The 21577-nt window shown below is 35.4% G+C and overlaps 2 protein-coding genes across 5 annotated transcripts in view; one reads left to right on the top strand and one right to left on the bottom strand.

Annotated features, from left to right (window-relative positions):
• The window catches only part of LOC5576206 (D-beta-hydroxybutyrate dehydrogenase, mitochondrial), a 375927-nt gene that overhangs the window by 259257 nt on the left and 95093 nt on the right, over positions 1-21577 (bottom strand). The window lies entirely within an intron of this gene.
• LOC5563869 (elongation of very long chain fatty acids protein 7) overlaps positions 1-21577 on the top strand; it is a 184879-nt gene that overhangs the window by 145988 nt on the left and 17314 nt on the right. The window contains exon 1 of one of the 4 annotated variants that reach the window (XM_021853091.1): positions 10663-10889. The exons of 2 other annotated variants lie outside the window; for them this stretch is intronic. The gene's annotated coding sequence lies outside the window, so the exon portion shown is untranslated. Of the gene's footprint in view, positions 1-10662; positions 10919-21577 lie in introns of those variants that run through there. One more of the 4 variants, XM_021853092.1, reaches the window with a different exon arrangement.

The following is a 21577-nucleotide window of genomic DNA, read 5'->3' as shown; positions in this document are numbered from 1 at the left end:
GTTATTCGACGGCTGCTTTTCAGAGAAGCTGGCAGCCGCGTGGTGATCACGCGCCAAGATCGAGGTGGCAGTGAGGGGCTGTGGGCTTGTTTTCGTAGGACGACGACGATGTTGTTTTCGGCTGTTGTTGGATTTTAGGCGGGCAGGTTAGTAACTCGTACTAAGAGCAGGTCTGCCGTCAAGGTCCAAAAAGGTGACGCATGCATGCAACAGACTCTTTGTTTGATTTGGTGGTGGTTGGATTTTGGAATGAGTTATCGGGTTTTTTTTGGAAAAGGAAATAGTATTGAACTCAAAATATTATTTCTGAAAAACGAGCGTTTCTCAGACCAATAAAGAGCGTTTTAATGAAGATCACGCGAAGTCGTTAAAACTATTAAAATTATTGAAATTTGAAAACGTGAGCGGATGAAACGGAAAATCCAACCCAAAGCAACATGAGAATAATTTTATTTATGATCAGCGTTTTAAGTTTTAGAATCAATAAAAGTTGGATACAACCAAGGGATTTAGAACTGGTATTATTTATGAAACTCGGTTTCTCTCAGTAGGATTTAGAATTAATCTGCATAATTTCTATTCAATCTTAACATAAACCTTCCAGAAGTATTAAATGACGAGATTCTTCAATGGGTAGTTGGTGAATTCAAGAAGGAGTTCCTGATGAATTTTCGAGAGAAATTTGAAAAGATGTACAGTCAGTGACATAAGACCAAATGCTTTTTTTTTTTCATACAAAATACCCAAATTAAAAGATCTGTATTTAAACTTCTAGTAGTCCAAATTGGCCGAAATTGGGATGACGGACTACAAATAACGTGAAGTTTTTTGTCTATAATGAAATCATCCGATTTCAATAATTTTTCAAATAGTATCAGACGGTTGTTTAAGGACAAAAAAAGACAAAACCGAGAGATTTTAAAATTTTATTAAAAAAAACAGCAAGTTGTGCTAAGTTTAATCAACAAAGATATTCGGTTTTGAAGGTTACGCAAATTTTCAGAACTGGGGATTTTTTGTTATTTCCGTACGGGTTTGGGCCGAAAGGTTCCAGATTTTCATGAAACTTTTTCCACAGGCAGGGCTCATCAATATATGAATAAAACAAATTGAGAAAAATTCAGCGTCGCCTATTTTCCCGGAAAACTCAGTTGGAATTTTTTTGTTTTCCCCTGACACTACTTACTTTGAAAAACCATAACTCAAGAAAGAAGCATCGTAGAAACAAAGTTTTTTTATTATGAAAATGAAATCAAATTTTCTGAAGGATAGAAAAAAATGTTAACTGGAAAAAGTTTTCCACCGTTGAGAAAATTTGTAAAGAAAAGCCGGGAAAATTATGTTCCAACTCGTGTAAGATTTTCAAATGAATATTTTTGAGAACAGAATTTTATAAATTTCAATCACTGAAATTTTTTAGATGTACTACTTTTTAATTCCTGCGTTTGGTCATAGTTTTGTGAAAAATGCCCAGATTTCTCGTACAAGTCTTTTCGTTCGAAAATCATAACTGAAGATAAAAGCGTCACAGAAACATTTTTTTTTTGTCAAATCGGAATCAAATTTTCTCAAAACTTCGAGATTTTTTGAAATGGAATAAGTTTCCCAGGACATTTTTCACCGTTAAGGAAAATAAATAATGATAACCCGATCAGCTATTCCAGCTTACAAACAAAGTATATTTGAAAAGAGCGATCAATAAGATCCAATCCTAAACATTTATTAAATACGCTCATTTTTCTTTCTTAAAACATGATCACATATTGCCAAGATGAGCTGTTTACAAATTTATGCATTTATAACTTATAAATTATAAGTTTATAAAGCTTATTTTCAAATGTATAAGTCAATAAACAAAACTACTTAAGAACAAAACAGCATAGAAACAAAGATTTCTTCAATCATAATGTAGGCATTTTTTCCAGCTTCCTGTTAGGCAACTACAAAAATGACAGTTAAATCAATGGTTAGACAATTTTTCAATTAGGTATTTACCAATTGTGGTTTAAAGCGTTGAAATGGCTTGAGAATCATAAGTTTACCAAAAAACTAACAAAGAGCAGTGAGAAAGTGCAAGTGTTGTCAGCTGTATATTACTCGTTATTACCGAAGCTGTTGAAATGGACAACGTTCAATACTACGAATACTATTCGCTATGCTGTATCCCCTTCGGACTGGACGGTCACAAATCAGTGAGGATAAATTTACGCTCGATTAGCCATGGTCTCATGACCAAGTTTCATTCGAATGGAGTTCGGTGGATTACAGAAAAGATGAAAATCTGCATGAAGTGCATGATTATGATTAACCAGAAACGAAAATCTTCTGGTGTTAGCAACCAAAGACAATCTTCCCGGTTGAAAAAATAGATAGTTTTAAGATGAAAATGTAAAATATATACTGAATAATTGAATAAATAAATTTAAAAAAAAATAATAATAATCTTATTTGTTCCATAGAAAAGAAAGAATCCCTTTTCAGTGTAATGAAAAATTGAGGCAGAAACAGTTTTTTTCAGTTTTTCTTAGCGGTGTAATGTTTCATGAAAAATATCATCCATTCCGACTTATACTTCATTAAAACCAATCCCATATCTTTTTTTCAGATGTTTTAGAACATTTGCAATTACTTTGATAAAAAATCTTTGTTTTTCCGATGCTTCGATTGAAATATGGGTTTTCAAAGAAAAGGCTTATATGGTCATTTTCTACAAAATTGGCCATAACTCAAGAACGAAAAAAAAAGGACATTTCAAAAATTTCAGCGATTAGAGCCATATTTTCATGAAACTTTTTCCACAGGCAGGGCTCATCAATATATGAAAAAAAATTGAGAAAAATTCAGGGTCGCCTATTTTCCCGGAAAACTCAGTTGGAAATTTTTTGTTTTCCCCTGACACTACTTACTTTGGAAAATCATAACCCAAGAACGAAGCATCATAGAAACAAAGTTTTTTTTATGAAAATGAAAGCAAATTTTCTCAAGAATAAAAAAAATTAACTTGAAAAAGTTTTCCACAACATTTTCCACCGTTGAGAAAATTCGTAAAGAAAAGCCGGAAAAACTATGCTCCAACTCGTGGAAAATTTTCAAGAAATTATTTTTGAGAAGATAATTTTATAAGCTTTAATCGCTGAAATTTTTGATATGTACTTTTTTAGTTTTTGAGTTATGGCCAATTTTGTAAAAATGTGCAAATGTGCCATTTTGAGCCTTTTCTTTGAAAAATCATAACTCAAGAAAGATGCATCGTAGAAACAGAGTTTTTTTTTATGAAAATGAAAGCAAATTTTCTCAGGAATAAAAAAAAAATTAACTGGAAACAGTTTTCCAAAAAATTTTCCACCATTGAGAAAATTCGTAAAGAAAAGCCGGAAAAACTATGTTCCAGTAAGTGGAAAACTTTCAAAAATATATTTTTGAGAAGGTAATTTCATAAGCTTTAATCGCTGAAATTTTATAAATGTACTTTTTTTTGTTTTTGAGTTATGGCCAATTTTGTGGAAAATGACCATATAAGCCTTTTCTTTGAAACCCCATATTTCAATCGAAGCATCGGAAAAACAAAGATTTTTTATCAAAGCAATGACAAATTTTCTAAAACATCTGGAAAAAAGATATGGGATTGGTTTTAATGAAGTATAAGTCGGAATGGATGATATTTTTCATGAAAAATTACACCGCTAAGAAAAACTGAAAAAAACTGTTTCTGCCTCAATTTTTCATTACACTGAAAAGGGATTCTTTCTTTTCTATGGAACAAATAAGATTATTATTTTTTTTTTAATTTATTTATTCAATTATTCAGTATATAACTTACATTTTCATCTTAATTTTTAATTTTTACCATGAATTATTTAAAAAAAATCTCATAGAAAAGGATATTTCAGTAGACTCAGAACTGTCCAAGAATAATCTAGATATTCTTCCTGATATTTTCTAGAGATTCCTTAGAGAATTTTACACGATTTACAGACTATGCTATGAATATCTCTCTTTTGATTTCAGAATATAAAAAATACTAACACTTATCTGGAAATTCCTATACAAATTAAACTACAAATTTATTAAAAACTATCGAAATGATTATTTCAATGAACACAGAGAATTGTTTCTAGATTCATCCTTAATTTTCAATCATTTTATTTTTGAATCAAACTTTCATTTAGTGAGCTCAAGCACCGTCAGACATTTCATCATAAATCATAGAGAATGTTTCTTGAGTGAACTTCGTTAACCGCGAAATATATCTGAGAAACCATTAGCAGTTCTGCCTTTTAAATCCATTTTTTTCTCGTTAAATGTCCCTTATAAACTCATTAAAGCATTAGCATTTTTCACAGCATTTTCGATGATTTTTATGGTACTCTCTAAGAAATCATTTTCCAGAAAATCGTGAAATATTGTTGTTATCTCAGAAATTATTCCAGATTTTTTTTTTTTTTATTTCATTGCGTTAAGCTATTTTTGGAAAATGTACCTAAAGTTAAACTCCAATTTAATTACTAGATAACATCAATGAGATATACTGCAGTCAAAATGGTCCAAGATATTTTACGGTATTTCTTAGCACATTAATAGCGCTACAGCTGAAGCATTTAAACATTCTTGTACATATGTCTGGCGAAATAGAGTACTCATTCATGAACAATCCTATTTCAGAATTGATTTCTAGCGCGCTACCGAACGCCAAGAATATAAGGACTTTCTCAATGAATTCTTCAAAAAGAACCACTAGAATTTATTTCACAAATTCTCCAAATAGTCATTTAATAATTTATCAAAAACACCTACCGGAATTTTGCATGTAATTATTTTATAAATCAGATGAGATATCCGCTAGAATTCTTTAGTTGAACTGGATATCTGGAGTAAAATTAGTAACTCTGGAAATTCTGTGAAAGAACCTCACCAGAATATTATCTCAGATTGTTGATGAAAAAATCCATTGTAGTCCCACAAACAAAATAAAATATTTTGATTCTGAAATACATTCTGAAAAAAGTTCTCCGAAATTTTCACAATTTTGGTATAATCTTTTCTCTAATCTTAAATGCTTCATCGACTTAAGGCTAATTTCTAATGAACTTCTGCAGAGGATTCCAAAAGAAGTTATTAAAATAAATTCATATATTTGTATGTTCTAGTTTCAAACAATTTAAAAGACGCTAAAAAAATCTTATTTTCAACAAAAACTTTTATCACTTTTGTACTGAATAATTCTTGTCTATGTCTATTATAAATTTTCACCATATTTCGATTTAAATTTTATATTTCATGGGGCAACGATGATAGATTTATAAATTTTTATCTTAGCGATAGATACAGAAATTTATTGAAAAGATAACTCTATAAACTTCTGTAGAAATTGATGACATTGAAGAAATGGTTTTATGGGTAGTGAGGGATTATTTATTGTGGAATTCAGAAACAAAATTTTAGAAAAACTAGATATGAAGCCTTGTTGACTTCCTGGAGAAATTACTGATTTTAGTTATAAAAAAAATTCTTCTAATCCCTGGAGGAATTTACTATTCATTAATGTTCTTTTTCTAATGAGCCCTATTGATTTTCGACCAACTTGAGACAAACCGAATCAGATGAATACAATGCAGAAGCTACTAAAATATGTTGCCATACTCATCAGATCAAATCAAGAATCAACTAAATGTTTCAATAGTAAACATATTGATAAACAGTCGATTTAGTATTGGAAAACCATTAAAAAATTAGCCCATTTACAACGAAAATATTCGATCAAAATTGTGGGTAAGAAAGGTTTAACCGCACTAACAAGATGCTTCGAAGACAATCAACTGCGGCAGTGGGAATCAGTTTTGTATTTAATTTTAATAATTTTGAAACTTTTGTTTCATAATAGAGTAAAGAGGGGCAAAAGTTTTTTTTTTAAGATTTCTAGATCAATTCATAATAAAACTTATAAATGTCATGGTGGTTAGAATGCTATTCAAGTAAGAGACTTCCACTCCAAATATCGTAAAAATCGATTGAGATTTGGAAAAGTTATGGCTATTTGTTGTTTTTCGACGTGAGTGTTGTATTTTTTTAGTCGAACTTTCGTTGCATTGAACCGTATAAAGATGAAAAAATTTTCAATATTTTATGTAAGGGCGTTTCTAGGCTAAGGATGCTTTGAGGTGTACTAGTTTTTGCATAAATGCTGGGGAACAGTTTTTGGCCCATAGTGGGGCAAAAGTTCGAATCAGCGGGACAAACGTTCGACGCATGAATAAGGTCACGGAAAAAATTGCGAATTGCCTAAAATTCACATAATATCTTCAAATTTAACAAAATTTGCCTGTCCTTGCGAAAAATTGTACCAGAATTTTACATTTTCGTTTAGTTTTGCAAAAAAAACTGCTATTTTTGGGTATATTACAATTACCCCTATTTAGGGCAATTTTTATAAAAAAATAGTGTGTATTTTTCTGCAACCATAAGCTAATGGCTGGTTTAAAGTATGCCTGTCATAATAGTATCGATATTTTGTGTTTCAGCCAGCGAATTTTTGATCCACACTTGATTCGAAGTTTTGCCCCATCAGTGGGGCAATAGTTTGTTTAAGTCAATCAATTTTAAAACTGTTATAACTAAAAATAAGTTAATATTGTGACACAAGTTTGTTCGGCAAAATTAAAACCAATATGTTAAAGGTTCACTGTATAGTATTTATTTTGTTTCGACTGCTACTGTTTATTCTGTAAACTCTGATTATACCACTGAGGTCGAACTTTTGCCCCACCTTACTCTATTGCTCTGCCTAACTATTCTTATTCCACGGAATTTGGAACAACTTATTATTTTTTTCCTTTCGTTCTCAAAATCATGAATCATTTCTGGGATAGGGCTATTAAAAATAGCAAAACAAAATATAAAATTTTGAATAGATTTTGAACCATTATTTTGCGGGTGTCACGTCCGATATTAGCCGGGTCTCATTACACTGAAGAAAGTAAGTTGAATTTGATACAAGTTTTGTACTTTCATTCGTTATGGTTTTTACGGCATGTTTATATTTTGAGCGGGATATAGTTGTAAAATGGATGTGATGAAATTCACTTTCGTCTGATTATTGATACATAGCCTAACGTTGACAAAGTACTCAAATGCAGGATCGAATCAGTTCATGGAATGTTGTGGTTTTTTGCGATTAAAACCAACTATGCTACCGGTCACGTACATTAGGTCTCTCTGATAACAAGCAGAAGGAAGTGAAACGAGATACCCTTTTACCACAATAAAACAAATTTAAACTTTCACTCAATGACAAAACAAAAAAACACGTTCAACCGTGTTGAGCGCATTCCGGCTTCACTGTTAAAAAACGAATTGTGGTACCTAACTGAGCTTATTTTATCCGATTACAATTAATTACAGGTTGTTTACTAAGTTTTGAAAATTAAGTTTGCTGACTTTTCAAAACTGCCATGAAATCTTTCACCAATGTGACGATACAGAAACTGAGTAAGCATTATTCAAATAAGGGGTGTGGTTATTCTGTTAAATACTATTCATTAAATGACTATTAGTGCAAATATTTTTTTTCATTTGTCTCATAGAAATTTGTCGTATCTCCCGGAGACTTTTTAAGGATTTGCAAAAGATGTAATTAAATCCATACAATTAGATTTTTTAAGATTTTTCTTGGAGATTTCCGGATTGCAGACCCGCTGCTAAAAAAAATCTCATGAGTAGGAGGCGATTTTTTTTACTTTTTTGAAAAAAAAAACAGTGCAGTGTATTCAGCCTACTGTAGCTGTAGCAATTATATTCAGGTATTGCAGATTTCGTTCTCAACTGATTTTGAAGCACGATTAAAGCAAGCGAAGAAAATCATCGCATCTGTATCGGTCCACGATCGACAATGTTTCGCAAGTTGTAACAAGCTTGATAAATAGCAGCAGTTAAGGTGATTATAGAACGAAGCCATAACTCAAATTTTCAAGAGCACAAGACTTGAAAACCAACCAGCGCTCCACGTTGAAAATTTAACACCAGCAAGCAAGCAATTTTATTGGTTTTCAACGCAAACTGTTGTCAGATTCTCCAGTCTTGTGCACTTGAAAATTCAAAGTTTAGCTTCGTTTTATAATCATTTTAAGGAGAGCCCCTAAGAGAGAGCTATGATAAAACCCATTTCTCTCGCTCATTCACCAATGGGGGTAGGTGTTGTACTTTACTGGCATGATAAACAATCCCCGAACATCCTATTGCAACAGGTTTTAAGCTTGTTTAGATGGGTTTTATGATACACTGTTATCACCCCGATCTAAGCAGAGCTGTAGCAGTAGACGATAAACAGACTCTCAACAGACCCATTGTTACAGAGAGCGACTATGACACAATGAGATACTAGTGATTCTGGCAAATTTCGTCTTGCCATGAAGTAGGCTGTTGAAAAATGGCATGCCATCTTTTATACAAAATAATAGATTAATTTTTACTCGTTTTTCCGACTGTTCCGAAAATTTACCCAAACTTTTTCTACGTTTGAACTCATCGAAAAAATTCAAGAACACAACTATGGAAGAATATGGTACCGTAAACCGGGGGCAAATTGATCACTGGGGCGAATTTGATCAGGTCGGTACCGAAAAACATTTCCTCCCAAGGATGCTGAAGGTTTCGTTGGCACCAAACACATTCCATGCTTTCAAGTTTATAGATGCCTAATGATGATTTGGAACTATTTCATTTTAATAAGTGTCAGTTTTGCATAGAAATATTCACATTTTTTGAAGGTGTACGCAATACAGTTGGAAATGTCGATGCTAAACAACCCACTGGTGCCATGCCTACATGTCAACTATGAGTGTTTAAAATGTTTTGTAAACTTTAGTATGAACTGCTGAACTTATTTTTGATATCATACAGCATAGAAAGTATAGTGTTTTGCTCATAAAATCGTTTATTCTCAAATAATGTGCTTATTTCATGGAAAATTGCCTACATTTAGGCGTATTAGGCAGATTTTCAAAGTTTGATATTGCAATAACACATCATATTCAGATTCAGGAGACCCAAATTTAGTAGATAGGGAATTTTTTTACTCCTAAACCTGCTTTTTTATATGGTGATCAATTTCGCCCCAGTGCGTCAATCTATTTTTTTGATATTAAAACTATTTTTATAATATGTTAAATATTATTTCATGAAAAATCGATTACATAAACAGATAAAGATCAATGGAGTACTGGTTTTGCCGAAATTTATTTGACAATATTTGAATTCCGAAGGACAACACAGCAAAAAGTTATAAAATAGTGATCAATTTGCCCCCGGATTACGGTATGTCCGTTATATGGCTCAAGCCATTTCGTGACATACAAACACCATTCAATTTTTATTTTTATTATTAAAAGATAGATAGATAGAAGTGTCATGATAACCAGACTATCTAGACTTCCGCGGAATTTAACAGACCTTTTCGGACTTAAGCGGCTCTCCACGGACCTTAGCCATTTTTTATAAACCATTGCAGTCCTATGCATATCTTCGTTGGCTTTCGAGGATTTTTGCGAATTTATCGAACCTTCCCAGATCTTAGCGAACCTTCAAAGATTTTCACGAACACGACCTTCGCAGACCAAAGTTAACAAAACGGGAATACTGACGTATTGTACAGTCAACTCTGCCTTGCACGATATCGAGTTAGAGAACCATGGTAAAAGTTGATTTTCATGGCTACCACAATGCTCCCTAGAATCGTAGTTGCACTGGTTTTGTGTTCTGCTCGATACCTCGCTAACACGATGATCCCCTCAATATCGAGTTATGGAGAGTTGACTGTAATATTTTTTTTCCAAAGATAACAAGTGCTAGGGGGCAGAGTACGATATATTTTTATGCTAAGAAATAACGAACTGATCTCATTTTTTGATAAAGTTCAAGTTAGTTGTTCACCATTTTAGCCTATATAGATTCATTTGCCTGGTAGATTCTGAAGGTACAAAATGCTTGCCTAAAGGTGATGTTTTGATTGGGCTATTCCCAAATTTTGAGCATAATAAAGGAACGCCTATTTTTCGCTCGAGTCTTTTTGTTAAGAATAACACATGTCTTGTTTGCTTTCTATGACCATATTTCGAACTGCTCAGCAACACTCACGCCGTAGGTAGATTAATACAGATTTTTTTTTTCATTTAAATTTTCAAATCCAAATTTGAAACTAAGACGCAACCTTGGTTTGGTGTGTCTCGAAGCGGATCAACAGCGTGTAACGTCCGATTGTCCAAATCGACTTCAAAGCCGAAACACGAAAGCTGCCTGCACCCGTTCCACCTTTGTCTGCCCCAGTTCAGACCCAGTTCGACTCCCCCCGAATAGTCAAAAGCTGACTGTTTATCAGAAAACGGCGAAAATCTCTTGACGAAAAATTCGACAATCACACACACGGCAAGGTGATCGTCGGCGTCGTCTTAAGCGACGCAGTCGCTATCGTTAGTCGTTGTCGTCGATTGTCGCGCCGTCGGCGTCGTCGTCGTCGATCGTTACCTGAGTTGGGCTAAGCCTGGACTGGAAGCCTTCGTCTTGCGCTTACGGAAAAAGGAAAAAAAAAGAAGGCAAACAAACGAAAGGCCGTTGCGTTGATTGCGCGTTGCGTTGAGGAGCACGCGGCGGACTCCGACTTTTGCTGGACTTTTTTCGAATCAGTTCGAGTTGGATTTCGGACGGCGTGAGTCGCGACCGAGGTGCCGGAACTGCGAGAGTAAGGAAACGCGCGAAATAGACCGAAAAAGTTCTAAACGCGTTGACGAAGAGCGATAGTAGTGAGGTAGCTAACAAAGCTGGTGCTAATCGCATTGGGTGACGGAATAGCTGCACGGGAAGCTACAGAGTGCAGTGAAAATCCTGGCCAAGGATCAAAGGTGTGAATTGAGGGTTAATTTTGTTCGGGGTCAGTAAAAGTGTTTGCGGTACTAGAATTATGAACAAGGATTAAAAGGATAATGCGTGAAAAGGAAGTGTACCATACGCGTGAAAGCCTGTTAAATGAAGGCGCTGTTTTGGGACTACTGGGGAAAATGCTGATAGCTTGCTGCTTATCCTTGTGTGGCAGTGTCGACCATATCGTTGAAGTCTTCATGTTATAATTATCTCTAAAGTAGACAATAGTGTTCGATAACATCAATCTGTCGCTATATAATTTATAATAGCCGGAAGATCACTCAAATCTTGGAAATTAATTTGTATCAAATATATCCAGTCTTCCGATTACCAGTGCAGCTCCCGCGTGTGTGGATCTAATTGCCCTCGAACTTATATCGGGTTCAATAAATTTGTGCTAATCAAACCAATTAGCAGCATTTTTAGGATGATTCTTACGTTCGAAAAGTTGCTAATTGTTATGATTGTCTACATCTGTTTTGAAGTGGTCAACTCTTATGATGTTTTTTTTTTTCACGAGTATGCTGTTCAAATAAATCTTATCTAGTTTATAGTTCCTGCAATTATCTTATATGCATTGAGTACTACTACATATTGGCAAACATCTCTTTTCGAACAAATCAATAGAGAGCATGTTTTGTAGTTTGAATATATGGCGAGTCATTTTTTGGTAGACAAGCAGTTTTAAAATTTGCGTTACATAAAAAAAAACAGCCAGACAGCAAAAAATTTTTACCTGGAAAAATTGCTTAGCGTCTAGCTCTCAACTCTGACATTATCTCACAAAGGACTTTGTAATAATCATAAGCAGAGATAAATTAAATATCGTGCCGTGGAGTGAGAATGATGACCAGGATGTTCTAAAAATCTTACAAAGTATTCTGCTAAGAGTTCTAAAAAAACGTCTGCTCGGTGTTCTGCTAGAATCCTGTCTCGGGATTCTGGAACCGTTATTTACGTTATTTACGTGTTACTTCCGCTCGAAACCTCAGAATTTTGTTGTTTATGAATTACTGATGGCACAAGTCATCCAATTGGCTGGGAAAGTGCCTCTAGAGCTGGCTTTCTGATAATCATATAAATTCAAAGTGAATTCGATTGAAAAACAAGCAACAGCCATTTGCAATTTGCGTTTTTGCTCATATTTCAAATATGTGCATGAAAGTAAACTCGACCATCCCAAATCAAAAACCACTATTATGTTCAGAATTAAATAAATTGGTACAAATCAGTCTGTAGTAAAGAGAAGCTATGACAAAAGGTCGACAATCTTTCTCTAAAGATGGGATAATTACCCAAGAAGCAAATCATTTTAGACATTTTGTTCGTTCGACTGTGTCTTTCCAGTGTTGTCTCTTTGATATTTGGATAAACGACACAAGATTCCCGCCAATAATTGAGCATGAGTATGGATCATCTCAATGTCTTTTACAAAATTTATAACAAAAACTAAAACTTCCAATTTTGGGCAGCCTTCCTCAGTGTTAGTTACTCGCTTCCACTGTACTGTCCAAACAACTATAAAGAAACACAAAGTAAAATCGAAAGTAAAGATTTATCATGTAAGCATGGTAGAACTTAGACGTATGATTAAAAAAGTCAGAGTTTTAACATCGATAATCGTTTATGTTTCGCAGTTTTTTTTTTTAAATAATGTAATGGAACGGGCTCACCAATTAACAATTCATTGTAGGCTTAATTATCCAACGTCTACTACTTCGAAATAGAGCCAAAATGATTATGAACAATAAACTTCTGTGTGTGCGAATAAAAGTTACGTTGTCTGTTCCTTGGCGTTCCTTGCGGACCCCAAATTTAAATCGCAATAATTCGTTAAATTTTAACTGATTTCGATTTTTCTGCATTTTTGGAATGAAAATTCAATTAACTTTTACTAAAAAAATATATGTAAGAAGATCCATCACGGGAAGGGATTGTTGTGAAAAAAAAGTTTAATTTTTGGAACTTTGGACGCATACACTCCCGTGCACAAGTTTGAGTTTACCCCCTCAAAAACATACAAAAGTAATTGGTCCATATCTCTATGTTTACACGTCTAACTTAAACTCTACATGATGCATTTGAAAGTCAATGAGTTAATCTTACTTCGTTGATTGTTATTTATTTATTTATTTAGTTCTACATCAATTAACTCGATAAAATCTCGCCAATTCACTCGGTTCATGGCCACCTCCTCTTTGCAGGGTTGTTGTCCGGCATTCATGCACTATGCCCTGCCCAGCGTATCCAGGGTTCGCCGTAGAATTGGGTGAGCTCGTAGTTCATTCTTCGCCGCCTGCTCGGTTAATTCTTCTGTACGACGGCTCCTTTGCACCCGCTGTTCAAAAACCCCAGGAGCTTGCAAATCCTCCTAGACCATAGTCCACGTTCCATGCCCGTGAAAGACTACCGGTCTTGTGAGCGTTTTGAACATGGTACATTTGGTGCAGGTGTAAATTTTTCTCGATTGCAGTTTCTTCTAGGAACGACTTCTACAGATGATGCGCCTTCATATTTCTCGACTAACGTTGTCAGCCGTCAATAAGGATCCGAGGTAGACGAACTCAATAATACCGCCTATCGTGACACTGCTTCCTATGTGGGTCCTGTAGCGCTCAGTTCCGCCTACCAGCATGTACATTATTTTCGACGCATTCACCATTAGCCCGACTCTTGTTGCTTCGCGTTTTAGACGGGTGAACAAATGTGCCACCGTTTCAAATTTTCTCCCAATAATATCCATGTCGTCCGCGAAGCAAACAAATTGTCCGGATCTCGTGAAAATCGTGCTTCGACTGGTAAGTCCGGCTCTCCGCGAGACATCTTCAAGCACAATATTGAACAACAGGCACAAAAGTTCATCACCCTGTCGTAGTCCCCGGCGAGATTCGAACGAGTTGGAGTGTTCGTCCGAGATCTTCGCGCAGTTTCCCAAACCATCCATCGTTGCTCAAATCAATCATGTTAGCTTCCCCGGAAAAGCTGTTCTCGTCCGTGAACTTCTATAGTTCTACACGGTCAATACCGTCGTATGGCACTTTGAAATCCATGAGCAGGTGGTGCGTAGGGACCTAGTATTCCTGGCATTTCTGGAGGATTTGCCGCACGGAAAAGATATGATCCGTTGTCGAGCGGCCGTCGATTAAACCTGCTGGATAACTTCCTACAAACTTGTGTGCTATATGTGGTAGACGACGGAAGAAAATCTGGAATAGCACTTTGAATACTGCGTTAAGGATAGCGATTGCGCTCACACTCCAATTTGTCGCCCTTTTTGTAGATGGGCCATATAACGGCTTGCTTCAACTCCTCCGTTAGCTGTTCCGTTTCCCAGATTCAGACTATCGGTCGATGCGCGAAAGATTTTGAAAATACGTTTGTCTATGTGAGGCGTGGCCTAATTTCGCCAGTCAAACTTGTTTCCAATGAGTGCAGTTCAGTAATAAGCTACAAGCTTTTATTTGAGTACCTTTGAGTACGTGATTGACGTCGTTAAAATACAGCAGGAAAGTCAACGGACCCGGATGACTACCCTGCGGTATGCAGGAAGTAGCCAAAAAGTAATTCTAGATAAAGCCTTCAACAGTTACGGTTAGCTTGCGGCCGGTGAGATATGAATGAAGCCATCTAAACACACTGCCGCAGATTCCAAGCCTCTCCATTGAATGCCGCGGACTAGTCAGTGACATAAGTTAGTAACCAAATGCTGCTTTTCCATACAAAATGCCCAAGTTTGGGGTGCTGTATCTCAGCTTCTGGTAGTCCGAATTGGCTGAAATTTGGATGACGAACTACAAATAACTTGAAGTTTTGCCTATAATGGAATTATTACATTGCAGTCATTTTACACAGAGTTTCAGAGGGTTGTTCAAAGACAAAAGTAAGTAACCAAGAGACTTTTTAATTTAATTCGAAAACGGTAAGTCGTGGAAAGTTGGTGTGTTTTGCAAACTTGTGTGACTTCTGAAATTGAACAACTTTGTGGAATAGACCAACTTTCGACGACTTACCATTTTCGAATTAAATTGAAAAGTCTCTTGGTTACTTACTTTTGTCTTTGAACAACCCTCTGAAACTCTGTGTAAAATGACTGCAATGTAATAATTCCCTTACAGGCAAAACTTCAAGTTATTTGTAGTTCGTCATCCAAATTTCAGCCAATTCGGACTACCAGAAGCTGAGATACAGCACCCCAAACTTGAGCATTTTGGATGGAAAAACAGCATTTGGTTACTAACTTATGTCACTGACTGTATGACAACTGTATAGGATCTTTCCGCTAGACTTACGGTGATATGCGACGTTAGACAAAGAAGATTTGAGGCGGTCGATCAACCAGTGATGGCGTCGCTAAAGTAGGGAACATGGTCCAAGACGCACTGATGGGGTAAAATGACGTTTCAATTTGTATTCCTTGCCACACGATGTTAAAATATGTTCACCCAAGAGTTGCCGCCACAACCCTTGGACATAAACTCATAGATATCTCCTTTATTTTCCGATGAAATTAAAAAATATCACTTTTTTGCCTAAATATTAAGGTTTTCCGATGATTTCAAAAAATCCCACTCCAAGAGCTGCTGAGATTCAAAACCACCGGAGCAAGATTTATTTCGCGCGCATCTTTCGTTTAAATCTAGGCATGCAATGAATCCTGCCACGTGTATGAAAGGATTGAATCCTAGGATTCAATCCTCGATCGATTGTTAGCTAGCTGAAATGAATCGAGTTAGCATTGATATTTCTTGAGCGTTTATTGAAAATTTCTGTTTGACAGGACACTTGCGATGAGTATGAATGATGTCTGCATGAACAGTTGGTTCCTGGATTGGAAGTCTTGCGACAATTTTTGATAGCCTTCTTTCAGGACATTGCCAATTCGACTTGGGAGTTCCACGTCGCTATTTTAATTTAGTGTAAGCATGGCGTGATTTAGCATAAATAGGGCGGTGATGGTCAAATCTATTCACTTCACCACGAGTGGCGATGACCAACATTAGGACTAACGTGGAGTACTTTGGTATAATTTTTAGATATTTTTTACGATGTACATGATGTAATTGCCTTCCATACTACTTCGCCTCCCCTTCGGTAACCCCGTTTGTCCCTAGATTTGTCCTAATCCTCTATAAAACGTCAAACAATCATATGGACCAATGACGAGTTCACTAATTTGACTTTTGAGCGGTGCCGAATTCACTTGTTATTATTATTATTATTATCTTTATTAGGGAGATTTTCAGCCCAGGGCTGGTTCATCTCCAGAATTCACTTGTTGCCATGGTCACATAAATAACACGGCACCGCTCAAACGTCAAATAATGAACTCGTGCATTGGTCCATTCTAGATGGAGAGCATTTTAAATTCATTTCATTCGTATGCTTGGCTATATCTTAATGCTCAATGACAGGGATTCAATCCTGGGATTGAATCCTTGCACGAATCACGCACGCTGAGATCGAAAAATCAGGATTCAGGAGTATCCCGATCATTGAGATGAATTCAAAGCATGCTTGTTTAAATCTTGGAGCAGAAGGATGATCTTAGAAGACTGGGAATAAGCGTTTCCATACCACAAAGCAAACTCGTGGAGAAACTTGGGTGCTAACTACTAGTTCTCCATACTAAATTGCATGCTACCCCATCCATTTGGTCATTTTGAACCACCCCCATTTTTTATCCAACTTTTCTACACGATTGAAACCCGTTAAAAAACTTAAATTTGGGAAATGTTTTCATGATGGAAGCTAGCAAATATTGTAAAGTTACTGTTAGAACTTCGAATGGCATTAAAATGTGGATCTCATTAGGAGGAAACGACACAAATCCTTAAAGTGGCATTTTGAACCATTTGACCGTACTAAGATTTGCCATATTCATGGAGGCGGCAAAGCCAATCAGTATTAGGTCGTTCGCTCCGTCAGCTGGATAGGGGAAGACGGGGTAAGAGCACCCGCCGTAGTAAGACGGACCACCTTCTGTTAGGCATGAAGAGGGTGATTTTATTGAAAGTTCACTAAGCACTACAGGTATGTTCCGTTTTTATCACGTTCCGATTTTGTCACGTTCCGATTTCGTCAACAAATTATTTCATTTTTATCAACACACAAAATTTTTTTTTTTATTTTTAAAATCTTTAGAGTATAAAATAAATACTTATCTTTAAGCAATTTAAATGTTTTAATAGCCTCAGAGATGATTTTTCGACATTATGTTAATGTTAAGCACCTACGATACATGGTAGGTGTCAAGTTATATACGATTCAATAAGGTTTGACTCCTTCTTATGCACTAATCAATTGGAGTTTTCAAACTTAGCATGGTCTGTTGGACAAGATTAACCCAACAACAATCGGGCTTGGCTTCAACAATCGAGAGTTGCTCTGGCCACGTCCTAGCAACAACTGGAATTTGTGATTAGTTGAAAACGTACCTAAGAGAGTTGCAGAGACCTCTCCTTTCTCTAATTTTTCTTTTCTATGAAAATTTGATGGACATAGGGGCTATTCTTTAATTACTCAAGACAATTTTGGCGGTTTTTCGACCCCTTCTCCTATGGTATTATTTTTTGTATGAAAATTAAACAAAAATTGTATGGCACGTAAGATATATCAAACTCTCTCCTCCCCATAACCCTTATGTTCAGTTCTTTTTTATAAGGGATGCACTTGAGAATGAACTCAAGAATGTTTGAGCAATGACAAGAGACATGATCGAACTTATTTTATTTTTGATAAGACTGTCGACCCCGTCATATCTTGGACATTATCTTCTATCTCTTGAAATCGATAGCATTGATTAGATTGATTGATTAGATCCTGTTTAAGGGGTACAGGAACGGGCCCAGCAAAACTAAGCAATCTATAGAACATTTTGAAGTCTCCATATACTTGATAAGTTTGCATCGAGGAAGAGGATGAAGGGCTGAAATAGCTGAAATTTGAGAAACTGTTGATACTGGACGTTCCCACATTACGCACGTTACCATCCCAATAGGGTCCTAAAATGTTTAATGAAATCTTGTTTTTATTCCAGGCTATCGACATGATGGAGACACCATCTTCTATGGTGACAGAGGGCTCGATTGGCTTGTCAGATAGATCGGGCCCGGGCCATCCTGTCTACTGCAAATCGCTGCAGTTGATATAGGGCATGTCCTTTGCCTGTTTTATTCAATACATGAATACATGAATACATGAAAGAGCATGTTACTGCAACTACTTTAGCAATTTTTCCCGCTCAAATAACGGTTATATCATGTTTAAACTTTAATTTGAAAATTGTATCCATTAAATGAACGTTGACACTTTTGATCATGTTTGACGTTCGCTTAGTCGACAAAAACACCACAGGGGTTTAAGTTTTAACACTGGGGTTGTTCCTATCTGACATTTCGGTAGAGACACGGAAAACAAAATACATCCAAAAATTGATGATGATTATTTCACTGTTGCATTGGTCAAGAATGTTTGAGTGAAGAAAACAATTTGGAAAATTCTCTGGAATAACTGGAAAAAACAACTGAAAACTAATCTCTCGTGTTGTATGAGAGATTGCATGCCATTTTTCAACCTACTTTGATGACAAAATGAAGTTTGCCGGTTTGACGGGGCCACTAGTATTTAATATTATTTTTGCTTAACAAAAAACTAGAACTATAGGTTTATTTATTGCCAGGCTCTTCGTGTTCTAACGTTAAACTAAAAGGCGTAACTAACGTAAAGCTAAAAAGATGACGCTGTTCCAAATTGGCAACTAGTGCATCCCTGTCGAAGTTGGTAGTATGTAATAAAAAAATAAATAAAATCAATAAAATAAACATCCCCACAATCATTTTACTGATAACATTTTGGCAATTCAAAGCACATTAAACCGTTAATATTCATTTCAATTTGCAAAACTTTCGTAACATAATTCCACATTAAATCACCAATCGGGTGTGGCCAAAAATGGAAAAAATGTACCTTGGCAGATCTCAGTTGATAACTGCGGAAGTGTTTATAAGAACACAAAAAGAAAAAGCAGATGGATGAGGATGAACAGTGGAAAGAGAAGTTGTTTCTTGTATATATTTATTTGTGTAAAACTAAAACTATTAATTATTCATTACATTATTTAGATTGATAGGAGTCTGCAATCAACTTTCATTACCAATCTAAAGGAATAAACAATCTAAATGCTCTTCACAGCTCCTAAACATCAATACTGTGCATTTATATGATGCAAATGTGTATTATCCTGACAAAGTGCAATTTTATTTTCAAATTTGTAAAATATTTTGCCTAAGAAAATTATTCCGTTTTTGTCAACTAAAAATTGCCGATCGTGTTGATAAAAACGGAACATACCTGTATACTCAAACATAAGATTGTGTGTTTATCAAATGTTTCATAAAAAATTTCAAAAACAATGTTTTTGCTCGTGGATGTCGAATTTGATCTAAATTTAACAGATGCTCACTTAAGGATGCCGCAAGGGAAATTTCTGTAAAAACGCTACACATTACCTGTCCATTAAAAATATGCGTTAGTGCAATGAAATGTGTATTTTAAATATTTAGCTTTGAAATAAAGTTCTAATCGTGAAAATTGCGTAAGCGGGGTTAAGCCGACCACTGTTGATGGGGTAAGACCACCACCCCTAGTTTATTCCCAAAAATGTTTGAACACTTTTTGAAGGGTTGCCGTTTGGCCGAAATTGAAAAGAATAGTGAACTATGCTTAGTATGCATATGTTATAAATTTCAAAGAACTTGTTCAGCTTATCATTAAAAAAGGATAAATCATCAATGATTTTCAAATAATTAGCTCTTAAGTGTAAGCTCAAGAAACAGTCATTGCTGAAAAAAGAACATCCTAAATATAAGCAAATATATAAACAAACATATCTTTCTCTTTTAGCGATAAAAGCTGCCAGCATTGCGTTTGTAGAACTATGTGCTAGACTCGAAAACTTTTCAAGTGTCTTTCCGGGATATTTGTAGAACTCAAGGTGTCAAAACCTATCGTGATATTCATTGTGAAACTTTAAATCGTTTTTAGTCTGGTGTTCAAATGTTTGCTTCCCGTACGTGGCTGCGGATAAACCGTAAAACTCCCCTGTTTGATGATTTGGTGAGTTTGTTCCAGATTACTTTGTACAATAGTAATACTGAAATACAACAGCAATACTCAAATGGAAATACTATAATAAGACGGAATCGGTTTTGGTAAATCCGTGTTATGCCGGTCCGGTTTACGAGCCTCTTTGACGTAAGTGTTCACCGAGTCGTTCGTGTACTGCTTTCTGCAAGCAATTATGTAGATTACAGTTCACATGTTGCAATCTTAATCTTCGAGGGGAATAACATCTTGCCTAAGTTAGCCCTTGAGCTAAAAAAATATGTTTTGAGTAAGACTCTCTATGAACGTAATATGGGCCTTAATTATAATAACTATCAAAAAACCTTGTCTATTGAAAAAACAGCCTGTAATCAAAAGAAGGAAAAATCTATAATAAAAAATGAATAATTGTAAAACAAATAATCGTTATATCAGTATAAGAACAAAAAACTACCGATAATCTTAAAAATGGGCTGAAAAAAACAACAAACCAGTTGAAGATATTTCACAGGATATTTCTCTTAAACTTATGAACTTCCTAGAATATTGGTCTTCTAATCAAAAAGTGTAATCAATAGCGCTTTAATGAACTGTAAGTTCTATACATATTTATGGAATTGAACAGTTTCTCTGAGCCTCTCAATATAAACGCAATCAGACATTTCTAGACTCAATAATTTCAGTGGTAATCTAACTGAATTTCATATTAAAAATGTTACCATTCACAAGTTGACGGTATGAAGTGAATTTCTGACAAAGTTTGATAATTGACATATCTAAAGCAAATTCAAAATCAAATACAAGTTGCTTCTCAAAAAAAAAAACTACTTTAAAAAGTTGAATGAATTCCTGAATTCCTGAAGATATTTCTCATGGAACCGAAGTTTGAATCTCTTCAGGAATCTGTCAAAAATGGCTTATTAAATATATTTAAAGATTTTTTTTATCAAATTGTTGGAGATATCTAGATGGAAAATCTAAAACTACACACTTCGATTTTTTTCACGAGCTCGGCTGTGCGAATCTCGGTTGCCCGATTTTAACCGAGACTCAGCTAACTGTTTGTCCGGTTGCTTAGCAACGAAGCATAATTTACTGATACTCGGCTTTTATTTACTGAGATCCCAGGAAATTTGTTTGCCGACTTCTCGGCTGTGCGGATCTCGGGTAAAATAAGCCGAGATTCGGGATTCTGAATTAAGTGTGTAATTCATAGCTAAGTTAAGGGAAAAGTTCAAAGAATTTCAGTGGAAATTCTTATTAAATTATTGAAAGTTTCATGAAGTAATTTATGGAGGAGCCACTGTAGCGGTTGCTCTGAAGAAGGTTTGGAGCCTGGAAGAATTCTAGGAGGAGGAATTATACATACAAAAGACACATAGAAGAAATGTTAGATGAACCTCCTGAAGCAACTTATGAAGAACGACCGATGGAAATTCTGGAAGATTTCCAAATGGGACTCTTAGAACAACTCCTAATGGAATTTATTAGGGAATTCCAGAATACTGGCTTTTTGAAAAGATTCCTGAATGAATTCCTGGTGCAGTTCTGAAAGAAAGCACTGAAA

The sequence above is a fragment of the Aedes aegypti genome, chromosome 3 (genome assembly GCF_002204515.2).
Source record: "Aedes aegypti strain LVP_AGWG chromosome 3, AaegL5.0 Primary Assembly, whole genome shotgun sequence".
Taxonomy (NCBI): domain Eukaryota; kingdom Metazoa; phylum Arthropoda; class Insecta; order Diptera; family Culicidae; genus Aedes; species Aedes aegypti.
This window is presented reverse-complemented; position numbering and strand designations above follow the sequence as displayed.